Source organism: Propithecus coquereli, unplaced genomic scaffold, assembly GCF_000956105.1.
Source record: "Propithecus coquereli isolate 6110/MARCELLA unplaced genomic scaffold, Pcoq_1.0 Scaffold114, whole genome shotgun sequence".
Classification (NCBI taxonomy): domain Eukaryota; kingdom Metazoa; phylum Chordata; class Mammalia; order Primates; family Indriidae; genus Propithecus; species Propithecus coquereli.
In genome coordinates, this window is record NW_012135414.1 from 3,051,101 (window position 1) to 3,063,113 (window position 12,013).

Consider the following 12,013-nt stretch of genomic DNA (forward strand, 5'->3'; position numbering starts at 1 on the left):
ACACGTAACCTAAACATCTGTACCCCATAATATGCTGAAATAAAAAAAAATAAAATAAAATAAAATAAAATACTTAGGAATACATTTTGCAAAAGAAATGCAAAACTTATACTCTGAAAACTACAAACCACTGTGAAAGAAATTAAAGAAGAGCTACGTAAAGATTTTTAAAATCCTATTTTCATGAATTGGAAATGGCAGTTTTCCCCAAATTGGTCTACAGACTCAATACAATGCTTACCAGCCTACTGATTTCTTTGTAGAAATTGACAAGCAGATTCTAAAATGTATATGGAATTGCAAGTGACCCTGAATTGCCAAAACAATCCTAAAAAATAACAAAGTAGGAGGACCCACACTTCTCAATTTCAATATTTACTATAATACAAAGCAACCATAATTAAGTCAGTGGGGTACTGGCATAAGGATAGACATATACATCAGTGAAATAGAATTGAAAGTCCAGATATAACCCATACATTTATGGTCAACTAATTTTCAACAAGGATTCCAAGATCATTCAATGGGAAAAGAATAATTTCTTCAATAAATGGCACTGGGCCAACTGGATATCCACATACAAAACAATGAAGTTGGACCCTTACCTCACACTATATACAAAATTGGATCAAAGACCTAAACAAACAAACAAACAAAAACCAAGTAATTTTGGGAGGATCACTTGAGCCCAGGGATTTGAGGCTACAGTGAACTGTGATCATGTCACTGCACTGTAGCCTGGGTGACAGAGCCAAGACCCTGTCTCTGAAAAACCAAAAAAAAAAAAGACCTACACAGAGCTAAAACTATAGAACTCTTAGAAGAAAACATATGGGAAAACTTTCATGACATTGTACTTGGCAATGATTTCTTGGACATAACAGCAAAAGCATAGGCAACAAAAGAAAAAATAGATAAATGGGGCTTCAAAAATTTAAAACTTTTAAACATCAAATGACAGTATCAAGAGTGAAAAGGCAACCCAAAGAATGGAAGAAAATATTTGAAAATCATATATCTGATAAGAGACTTGTATCTAGAATATATAAAGAACTCTTACAACTTTGTCAAAATCACAAATAACCAGATTTTAAAATGGACAAAGGGGCCAGGCGTGATGTCTAGCGCCTGTAATCCTAGCACCCTGGGAGGCCAAAGCAGGAGGATTGCTGGAGGTCAGGAGTTCGAAACTGGCCTGAGCAAGACGAGACCCTGTCTCTACTAAAAAATAGAAAGAAATTAGCTGGAAAACTAAAAATATATACAAAAAATTAGCTGGGCATGGTGGCACATGCCTGTAGTTCCAGCTACTTGGGAGGCTGAGGCAGAAGGATTGCTTGAGCCCAGGAGTCTGAGGTTGCTGTGAGCTAGGCTGACGCCATGGCACTCTAGCCCAGGCAACAGAGCCAGACTCTGTCTCAAAAAAAAAAAAAAAAAATGGACAAAGGATTTGAATAGACATTTCTCCAAGGAAGATATACAAATAGCCCGTAAGTACATGAAAAGATGCTCAACATCATTAGTCATCAGAGAAATGCAAATCAAACCACCTTGGGATATCACTTCATACCCACTAGGATGGCTAGAACCAAAAAGTCAGATACCAACAAATGTCGGTGAGCATTTGGAGAAATGGAACACTGATACATCATTGGTGAGAACATAAAATGGTACAGCTGCTTTGGAAAACAGTTTGATAATTCCTCAAAAGGTTAAACATATGACCCAGCAATTCCACTTTTAGGTATATTCCCCAAAGAAATGAAAACATACATCCATACAGAAACTTCTACATGAATGTTTTTAGCAGCAGCATTTATAATAGCCAAGAGGTGGAAAAAACCCAAATGTCCATCAACAGATGAATGGATAAAAAAAATGTAGTATATCTTATACAATGGAATATTATTCAGCAATAAAAAAGAATGAAGTACTGCTACATGCTACAATGAACCTTGAAACCGTAATGCTAAGTGAAAGAAATCAATCACAATAGATCACATACGGTATGATTCTATTTATATGAAAGTCTAGAATAGGGAAATCTATAGACAGAAAGTAGATTCCTGGTTGCCAAAGGACTGGTTACCTAAGAAAACAGGAGTGATAGCTAAAGGGTAGAGGGTTTCCTTTTTAGATGATGAGAATGTTCTAAAACTATAGTGATGGTTGCACATATCTGTGAATATACCAAAACCATTGAATTGTATACTTTAAATGAGTGAATTTGGTATGTATGGTATAGTATGTATATTATATCTCAGTAAGTCTATTTTTTTAAAAAAAAGCATGCATAGGTTCTGGAGTCAGAGTGATTTGTGTTCAGATACCATCACTGCAATAGTAGATAAGTGTCGTTGGTGGCAGTTTCTTAATATTTCTGAGTCTCAGTCTTCTCATCTATGAAAGGAGGATTTAATAAAATAATGCATATAAAGCTCTTAGCACAATGCCTAGAATACAGCAAATATTTAATAAATGTCAATTATTGCCTAAGATTACAAAATTATTTAATTCTGGAGTTCTAATTTCACAAACATTGCTACGTCCTTTATATAATGCTTTCTTTAAGCCTGTTGCCCCAAGAACATAGTAGGGATGGTATATAAAGAAGTTTATATATTGCATGTGATGATGGGTTAGCTTGGAAATATAGCCTTTCTTACTTTGCCATTGACTCACTCCTTTTACTCTTCATCATATCACCTCGGACTTACTGTCAAATAAATTTTCTCTTCAGATTTCTGAGTTCTGTTTTATGATAGAATCCCAACTCAAACAAATTTAAGGGGGAAAAAAGGAATTTGTTGTTTCACATAACAGGAAGTTGGCAAAAATCCAGGGGCAAAGCTGAATTCAAGTACTTTAAAAATGTCATTTCTCTCTAACCTTGGGTCTCTCTGTGGCCCCTTTCACTCCTACTGAGCTTGGATTTTGACAAGCTGGGAAAGTGAGAACATGGTGGGAGATAGTTTCAGAATTATGTCATCCCAATTTAGCAGTCCCAGGGGAAAAAGAAAACATCTCTCTCTCTCTTTCTGTATCTATATGAAAAATCTAAGGGATCTCTTCCTGCAGCTATGTGAAGAATGTGTTTTCTAAGCTTAGGAGAAGAGTTTTATCAAGAGAGTGCATACTAATGCTGTATATTATTGCTTTAGACTATATGTATTGTTCTTCCTTAGCACTAAAATGTGTATCTTGTTTTAGTACTTAGAAGGGTCTACTATTCTACAGGAAGCCAGTCTTTCTGGACCAAGGAGAAGTATAAAAACATGCGTATTTCAGTTGTGAATGGCATTCTGGTCTTCTCTCCATCCTAAAACATCTTCTGTGAGGAAGGCTCTTAGAATATTTGTCAGTGTGGTGAGGTTGTTAGCCCTGATTCATACACCCAGGTGAACAGCAGAACCATTCATTCTTCATGCTGTCAAGGTACTGAATTTCAAAGGAAACAGATCCTAGTTCCCTCTTCCATCCCTGTCTTCACATTCCATACCTCACCCGTTGGCTTTTCTCTGACCTAACCCTGGCCTTTTAACAGATTCAAAATATGCTGAGTCCAGGACGTCCGTGGGCTGCTGCTTTTTTTTTTTTCTTTCAGAATTCAGTAAATTCATGGCTTCCCTGATAAAGAAGTTAGACTTAATAGCTCTAGATATATCAAAAAGGTATTCATCTGGAACATATTAAATGTTCTAAAATATCTGCTTGTTACTCCAATTTTCCCTAGGGTGTTTTTGGAAGGAAATCTTTAAAAGACATCCACCTGGGTTGATACCAATACATGTTACCGCCTGAGATATAGTTCTTTTTTTTTTTTTTTTTGAGGGGCTCCCCCTTTTCCCCAAATTTGAGGGCAGGGGGATCATCCTAGCTCACAGCAACCTCAAACTCCTGGGCTCAAGCGATCCTCCTGCCTCAGCCTCCCAAGTAGCTGGGACTACAGGCATGCGCCACCATGCCCGGCTAATTTTTTCTATATATTTTTAGTTGTCCAATTAATTTCTTTCTATTTTTAGTAGAGACGGGGTCTCGCTCTTGCTCAGGCTGGTTTCGAACTCCTGAGCTCAAGAAATCCGCCCGCCTTGGCCTCCCAGAGAGCTAGGATTACAGGCGTGAGCCACCACGCCCGGCCTGAGATATAGTTCTTGATGGCAAACTGTACATACTCCAGATTCCACAGGGGCCTCTCCTGTAGCCTGGAAATGTATCTGTGCCCTCTTACGTGGTTTATGCTTGAAAAATAGAAATGCTTTTAGACATCTTACTGCTAGGGCATGGGACATGCATATTCCCTTGAGATATGGTTTAAAGAAAGCACACTTAGAGAGTAAAATTTGAGATTTTGCAGCGGGCAGCCAGAACAGACAGGAAAGTCAGAGGGTCAGCCTACTTAGCTTGTAAGATACTACAATGGAAAGGATTGAGAAATCCTGTCCATGTAAGGGAATTTCTTGACTCCTTGAGCAGTTTTTGCAGACTATAAATTGGATTTGTCTAGTCATGTGATCTCAGAAGACATCAGATATATTTGATCCAGAAATAAGTATCATTTGGTGAGGACTTGCAGATCTGTAAATATTACTTTGCTTTTTGGGTTAGATTGGGATGCACCACCTCAAAAGAATGATTTGAGGAGAAAGAGGGACAAGTGGTTTGAGGAAAAAGAAAAAGAGATTTATTAATTTTCCAGCAAATGAGAAGGATGGAGACTCCTGTTTAAAATGCCATCATCTTGATCATAAGCAGAAATACAGAGCTTTTAAAGGGAGGGTTTGCAGCTTTGGGCTTTTCCTGGTCCATCCCATTTCCAGCAAAGACAATCTTGTGACCTCTTCCTAGACCTTGGCCTGCTCATACAGGGGCCTCCACCTGAACAGTTGGACAGTTCCACTGAGCCATATCCTGTAGCACAAAGAACAAAGGACATTCTCCTGCCACTCCCAACCACTGGCCTGAAGCAAGGAGGCAGGTTTTAGTTCTCCGAAAGGAGTGAGGGAGGTTTTAAAGAGAAAGAAAATATTTTCGCCATTTTTTTAGGCCATTCCTTCCCTTACGTAGTCCCCACTGTCAATTTTACCTTTCCATATCTGTGGGAGGAGGGACGACTACTCTGTTACACTCTTAACAATATTCTTAACAAGGCATCTGAGACACCACATTCTCCTAGTTTTCTCTATCAACTGCTCTTTCTCATCTTTTAGCCCTCTAAATGTTAGAGTGCCCCAGGGCTGGGGCCTCAGTCCTCTTTACCCTACCTGATATCATCTCCTCCCATGACTTTAAATACCATCCATGTGCTAATGACTTGGATCTTCACACCCAGCCTCTTGTTTGAATTCAATACTAATATATGCAACTACTTAATGGTTCCACTTGGATGTCAACTAGGTATCTCAAATTTAATGTCTCCAAAACGGAATGCTTCTGCTCCTCCTCAGTGTTCCCCATCTCAGTTAAGGTCATCTCCTCTCACCCAGCTACTTAGGCTAGAATGCTTAGTGCCATTGTTGGCTCCTCTTTTCTCTCACACACCACTTCTAATCCACCAGCAAATTCTGTCTGCTCATCATTTCTTGCCAATTCCCCTGCAAACACCTTAGTCCAAGCCATCTGCAACGCTGTCATGAATCTCCGCAGTAACTGATTGTCCTGCTTTCACTCTTACTCCTAGAGTCAGTTCTCAAAGAGCATTCGGAGTGGTCCTTTCTTTTTTTCTTTTTCCTTTTTTTTTTCTGTCGTCCTGGGTAGAGTGTAGTGGCACCATCATAGCTCACTGCAACTTCAAACTCGTGGGTTCAAGCAATCTTCCTACCTCAGCCTCCCTAGCAGCTGGGATTTACAGGTGTGTGCCACGACACTGGGCCAATTTTTCTATTTTTAATAGAGATGGGGTTTCACTCTTGATCAGGCTGGTCTCAAACTCCTGAGCTCAAGAAATCTTACTGCCTCGGCCTCCCGGATTGCTAGGATTACAGACGTGAGCTACTGCACCTTACCAAGAGTGGTCCTTTCAAAACATAAATATGATGATGTTATACCCCTGCTCAACCATCTAAGGTTTTATATCACACTTAGAATAAAATTCAAAGTCAATCTAAAATTTAATTTTGGCCTACAAATCCCTACATTATCTGGCCCCTGAGAAACTCCAAAATCATCTCCTACAACTTTCTCCTTCCTGAATGACATCATCAGTCCCATCACACTGGCCTCCTTGCTATTCCTGCCCCTAACTTAGGGCCTTTACAATTGCTGTAGCCTCTGTTCCTCTTTTGCCCAAGGTAGTAGCATTGCTCTCTCCCTCACTTTATCTAGGTCTCTGGTCAAATATCACCTCCTCAGAAAGACTTTCTCTGACCACTCCTAAAACATCAATCTCTTCATTTTGTCTTCTCTTATACTATTTTACATTTTTTACAAAGTCTGATATATATAGCAATATGTTTACTTGTTATTGCCTGTCTTCCCCCACTAAAATATAAGATCTGAGGGAAGAGATTTTGTTTTGTTCATTGCTATGTCCCCAACACCCAGAGCAACATCTGATACAAATCAATAAATCCATGTTGATTGTCATGATTGCTGCATTTATTTAGCTCTTACTATGTACCTTGCATCGCTAAATACTTTACATGTGTTGTTTTATGAAAATTGTCAGGATCAATTAAAAAACAAAAACAAAACCCTGACAAATAGAGTCAGGGAAGGCTATGAAGAGAGTTCTTATGCATAAATGCTTGATAACAAAACTATCATAAAAGACTCTGCAAAAACCGTAACCTTGAACAAAGGCCATCACAAACTCACACAAAAATACTTCTGCAAAGCTGTAACAGGTAAAGTTCTGAAAAAGGGCAACGAAATGTTTTACTCTTTACAACCCTCCACGCTTTTTGGGAATTAAAACCTGCATTGCTTCCCAAGGCCAGTAATGAAAGGGGTAGAAAAATGTTCTTTGCTCTTGGTTTTCTAGTATCTTAAACCACAAGGGATGGCTCAACACAATTGTCCAAGGGTCACAAGACCATCATCACAGGTCACAGGAGATAAGGATGACTGAAACCACCAACTATAGTTAAACAACAATACCCAGAAGCCGGGACATGTGATACCAATCAGTAGACTCAAGCACAACCGCCAAGAACCCCCCTTTTAAAAAGCCCTGTTTTTCTACTTAAAGGAAGGATGGCAGTCTTTTGAGACACTAGTCTACCGCCCTTCTCATTTTCTGGCAAATTAATGAACTCTTTCCTTTTCCTCAAACCACTTGTCCTCATTCTTTGTTCTCGCTGATTCAGCCTTGGGGACAGGTACCAAACTTTTGGTAACAAGGACATCAGCCCAACAACTGTTCATCCTGTATTGATTGGGGTCGCCCTTGTTTTTGATCTTTGCAGCCAAGGATAATTATCTCAAAACAATTTTGTAATCTTCCTCATTTTTACTTTAAAAATGTCTTTCTTTACCTCTCTGAATGTACGCGTAGTTTACTCTGGCACACATACTCCCATTGCAATGCCCTATTCTCAAATAGCTATTTTCTTTTAGAGAGGCTCTCTGTCATTTAGTTTGACAGTTTCATCTAATTTTATTTACTTCACAGACAAGAAACCCAACATGCAATAACAGAGTCATCATTTTCCTGCAATCTTTCCATTGCCATACTGTCCTGTGAGATTCTCCAGTGTGAAGACCAAACTCCTGGGCCTGGCACATTCCAACTTCAGGATTCTCTGCCTTAAAAGTCAAAATCCAGCCAAGGTAGGCCCCTGTGGCTTCTCCCACTCTTCTTGTGCTAAAGGGATGCGGCATTAGCCCCAGTGTTTATATGATGGGAGCACACTGCTGAACTATACTAACTGAACCTAGTGATAAGGGAAGTTTGTTAGGTACTTTGATGTTGGCTTTTTTTGGTATCAGTGAATACAGTGGCCATGTGTCTTTAGTATCTCGACTTTTTATTATTATTATTATTAAACCTATTACCCCTGAAAAGAAAACAATGATTCATAAAGCTAATACTTCACCAAGTTACTGGGCATTACTAGAGCTCAGAGGGAGGAAAAGTTCCTCTCCTGAGTAGGGGAGGACAGGGAGTTCTATTTCCAAGGGTCTCTGTATGTCTCCAGGCCCTGGTGCCCAATTTTGTTTGAAAGGCAGGGATTTTAAAAGGCTCAAGGCTCAGACAGACCTTTTTTTCCTATTAATGTCAGCATTCAGCCTTTGCTGATCACTTGAGAGTAGGAAGGGTGTGCCGAGGGGGTGCACAGGGGGAGCGTTCAGCAGCTGGGGAGAATGAGAGGCAGCTACTCAGTAGGGTCTCTGAGGGAGGTTACCTTATTTCTTGAGATGGGGAGATTAAACTCCCAAAGAGAATTTTGAGAGACAGCTGCACACAGAATAGAGATAGCAATTAGCACTAATTACTGTTGTTGTAGATGTTTTGCATTTCTACAGCACTCTATTTACAAAGCATTTTGTAATCACTTATTAACTCTCCCCATCACAGCCTTGTGACATGGGCAACACTACTACATATGTTTGTATTCATCTTGTGGGGAAATCTGAGCTGCTGTGGCCACATACTAGGATTGAGGATACAATATTCTCATTGCAGCTCTTTCACTCACTCATTGTGTGCTTTGAGAATACAAATAATGAGAACTTGAACATTGTCTTTCCCTATAATTTTACTACTAAGAAAAACTCATGAAGATGGTTCAGTGCTTTGCTAAACTAAAAAGGATATCATATGTAAGTACCTAATAACGATACTAACCTCCGTAAACTTCATTTTCCTCAAGCTTTTGTTAAAAAAAAATAGTGGTAATATACACATAACATAAAATTTACCATCTTATCCATTTTTAAGTGTACAGCTCAATGGCATTAAGTACATTGACATTGTTGTGTAACTATCACCACCATCCATCTCCAGAACTCCTTTTGTCTTGTAAAACTGAAACTATACCCATTAAACAATAACTCCTCATTCCGCCTTACCCCCAGCCCCTGGCAAACACCATTCCATTTTCTGTCTCTATGATTTTGACTACTCTAAGTACCTCATATAAGTATTTGTCATACATACAATAACTGTCATTTTATGACAGACTTATTTCATTTCTCATAATGTCCTCAAGGTTCATCCATGTTATAGCATATTGCAGAATTTCCTTCCTTTTAAAGGCTGAATAATATTTTATTATATGGATATACCATATATTGCTTATCCACTCACCCCTCAGTGGACACTAAGATTGCTTCCATGTTTTAGCTTTGCTGCTCTGAACTTGGGTGTGCAAACATCTCTTCAAGACCTTGTTTTCAATTTTGGGGGATATGTACCCAGAAGTAGAATTGCTGGATCATATGACAATTCTAAGACACAAATATACTTTTGAATTTATAAACTATTTGAAAAATATTGATTATTTTACAAATAATATAATACCATCACCATGCTGAAATTTTGAAAAACACAAAAAGATTGTCCATAATTTCATTATGAATATTATTCATCTGAAATCTCTTTAGCATATATTTGCACACAGTTTATTCAGCACAGATTTATTGAGTATTGATTTTATGCCAGCTAACTAGTCCACATAAAATCCAATAGTGATTAGCTTAAGCTACTGAAACTATGGGTAAAATTAAGTAAAAGGTAATTGTGATAACCCTTTCCCTGGAATTCAAAGAGAAAATACAAATTCAAATACACCTGGATCCTAGAGATATACAGCTACTGGGTGTCTGCCCATTTGTCCCCTCCAAAACCTCAGGGCTGGAAGACATCAAAGGCATCATACACAACCCCCTTTTCCATCCTTGAAGGTCTTACAAGGTCCCTGATGCTCCAGCAGGGAAAAAATGGTCTCAGTTTCCTGACACTGGTGCATGGCTTGGAGTTGCAGACAGCTCAGTGGGATGGCAGCAGTGACCATGCCACTGAGGCATTCTGACCTCCCCTAGCCCTGGGTCTGCTTTGAAGGGATGAGATAAGGAAGGGGAATATTGGTCACGCTGACAAAGAGCAGACAGAGGTTAGTAGACTGGCACAGGATGAAATCCCAGAGACATGCCAGAGACAAGACAGAAGGTTCTGGAGGTAGAGAGGAACCCTAGGTTGTCACTGTTGCCTTTTTTCACTCAAGCAATTTCTGGGTAAATAGCTGCCCCTGCTCCAAAACATAAAGACTTACACTTCATGAGTTTGAGACCAGACTAAGCAAGAGAGAGACCTCGTCTCTACCCAAAATAGAAAAATTAGCTGGGCATCGTGGCACACACCTGTAGTCCCAGCTACTCAGGAGGCTAAGGCAGGAAAATCTCTTGAGCCCAGGACTTTGAGGTTGCAGTGAGCTACGATGATGCCACTGCACTCTACCCAGGTGACACAGTGGACTCTGTCTCAAAAAAAAAAAAAGACTTACACTTTTCTTTCTTTTAGGGTATCGGCTTATGAGTTGAGATGGAAGCCCGAGTCCTTTCTAAGATAACCATGAAACAAGTTAATCATGAATTCCACAGGCTGAGGGTTTGGCCTCTTGCCCTCTTTTCCAGCTGCCCACAATGTCTTCCCAGGCTAAGTTCCTGCCTAGATATGTCTCAAATTGGGATGCATTTTCCCAATTTATTCCTCGCCCTTCAGACACTGAAACAAGTTTATGAACCATTTTTAGGTTTTGAAAGTTAGAATTAGAGTTGTGATATTGAAAAAGATGTCAAAAATGTAATCTGGGCCGGTTCTTCTCCATGTCCCTGACCCTGTCTGAGAATTTTGTTGATTTCTTTTTCCTGCTTAAAATATCAGTTTCCTAATGGTAAGATTCCATAAAATAAGAATAACAGTCACCCAATTACTAGAAATCTTCCTAAATACCAGGAGTAAATGTCCCTGATATTTATGAAATGCACTTGGGGCTCTTTTGCTTCCCTCTAGTCCCTTCCCGACATACCCCTTGGTTCTGCTCTGGAGGTGGCCACTAGCCACAAAGCCCTCAGCTCTCTTTATTTCCTACACTAGGCCTACAGGACTCCGGGTGTCTCCTTCAGCAAGGAGGCTTCTGCACTCTGTCCTTGTGTCGGAAATCCTGTCAGGGTAAGGAACAAGAGATGGGGAGTCATTTCAGGAGACAACTCCCAAATGATGTGTCTGATCTCAGGTTTCCTTCTGTTTTACCAAAAGGAAAAGTCAACCAGGTCATTCCCAGACACAAAGAGACCCAAGTTATAAGTCTACAGCAGTACTTGCGTACACTGGGAAATCTGCACAAACTAATGATTCCTTCCTAACTCTAAGAACTTAAACTTCAGGCTTAGCTCAAACCCTGGACACTTTAGGTAGATGATCAACAATTTTTCTTCTCTATTTTACATGGAAATGCTCATTTCCCTTGCAAAAGAGAAGACCAAAGTGTCATTTTTTATGATTATGATGTTTTAACAGAAATAAATGTAGGAGTGTGAAATTTGTAATGTTATAGACAAATTTAGTATGAAATGCAAATATCATAGCAGAGTGGGCTGGCTATCCAAATCCCAGCTGAAATGTTCTGAAAGCGTCCCTATGGCTGGCTAGTTCAACTGACTTAAGGGCCTCAGTGTTAGGAGGAAGAGAAGAAAGAGAGGATATAGTTGGGGGAGCAAAGGCAGTTTACACTTTGTGAAACTTCCTTACCTCTTCTCAGGAGGCTGTTCATGGATTTGAATATTGACAGTAGTGAATTCTCCCATTGCAGTATGTGTACTTGATAGTTAATTTAGTAACTGTTACTTGGGATAATAAAGACTGCTGCTTATGGTGATCATGATAGCTTGAAGATGAAGGAGCTCAGGAAATTTCACCCCAAAATATGACTCCTTGCTATAAAGAATATTTTGAATTAATAGACTCTTTGAAGGGGCTTTCCCTCTATCTACATAACCAGACGGACCTATCAAAACAACAATAGACTTCCTTTTCCTTCCTTATTATCTCACTATATTGTAGGAAAGAAAATCA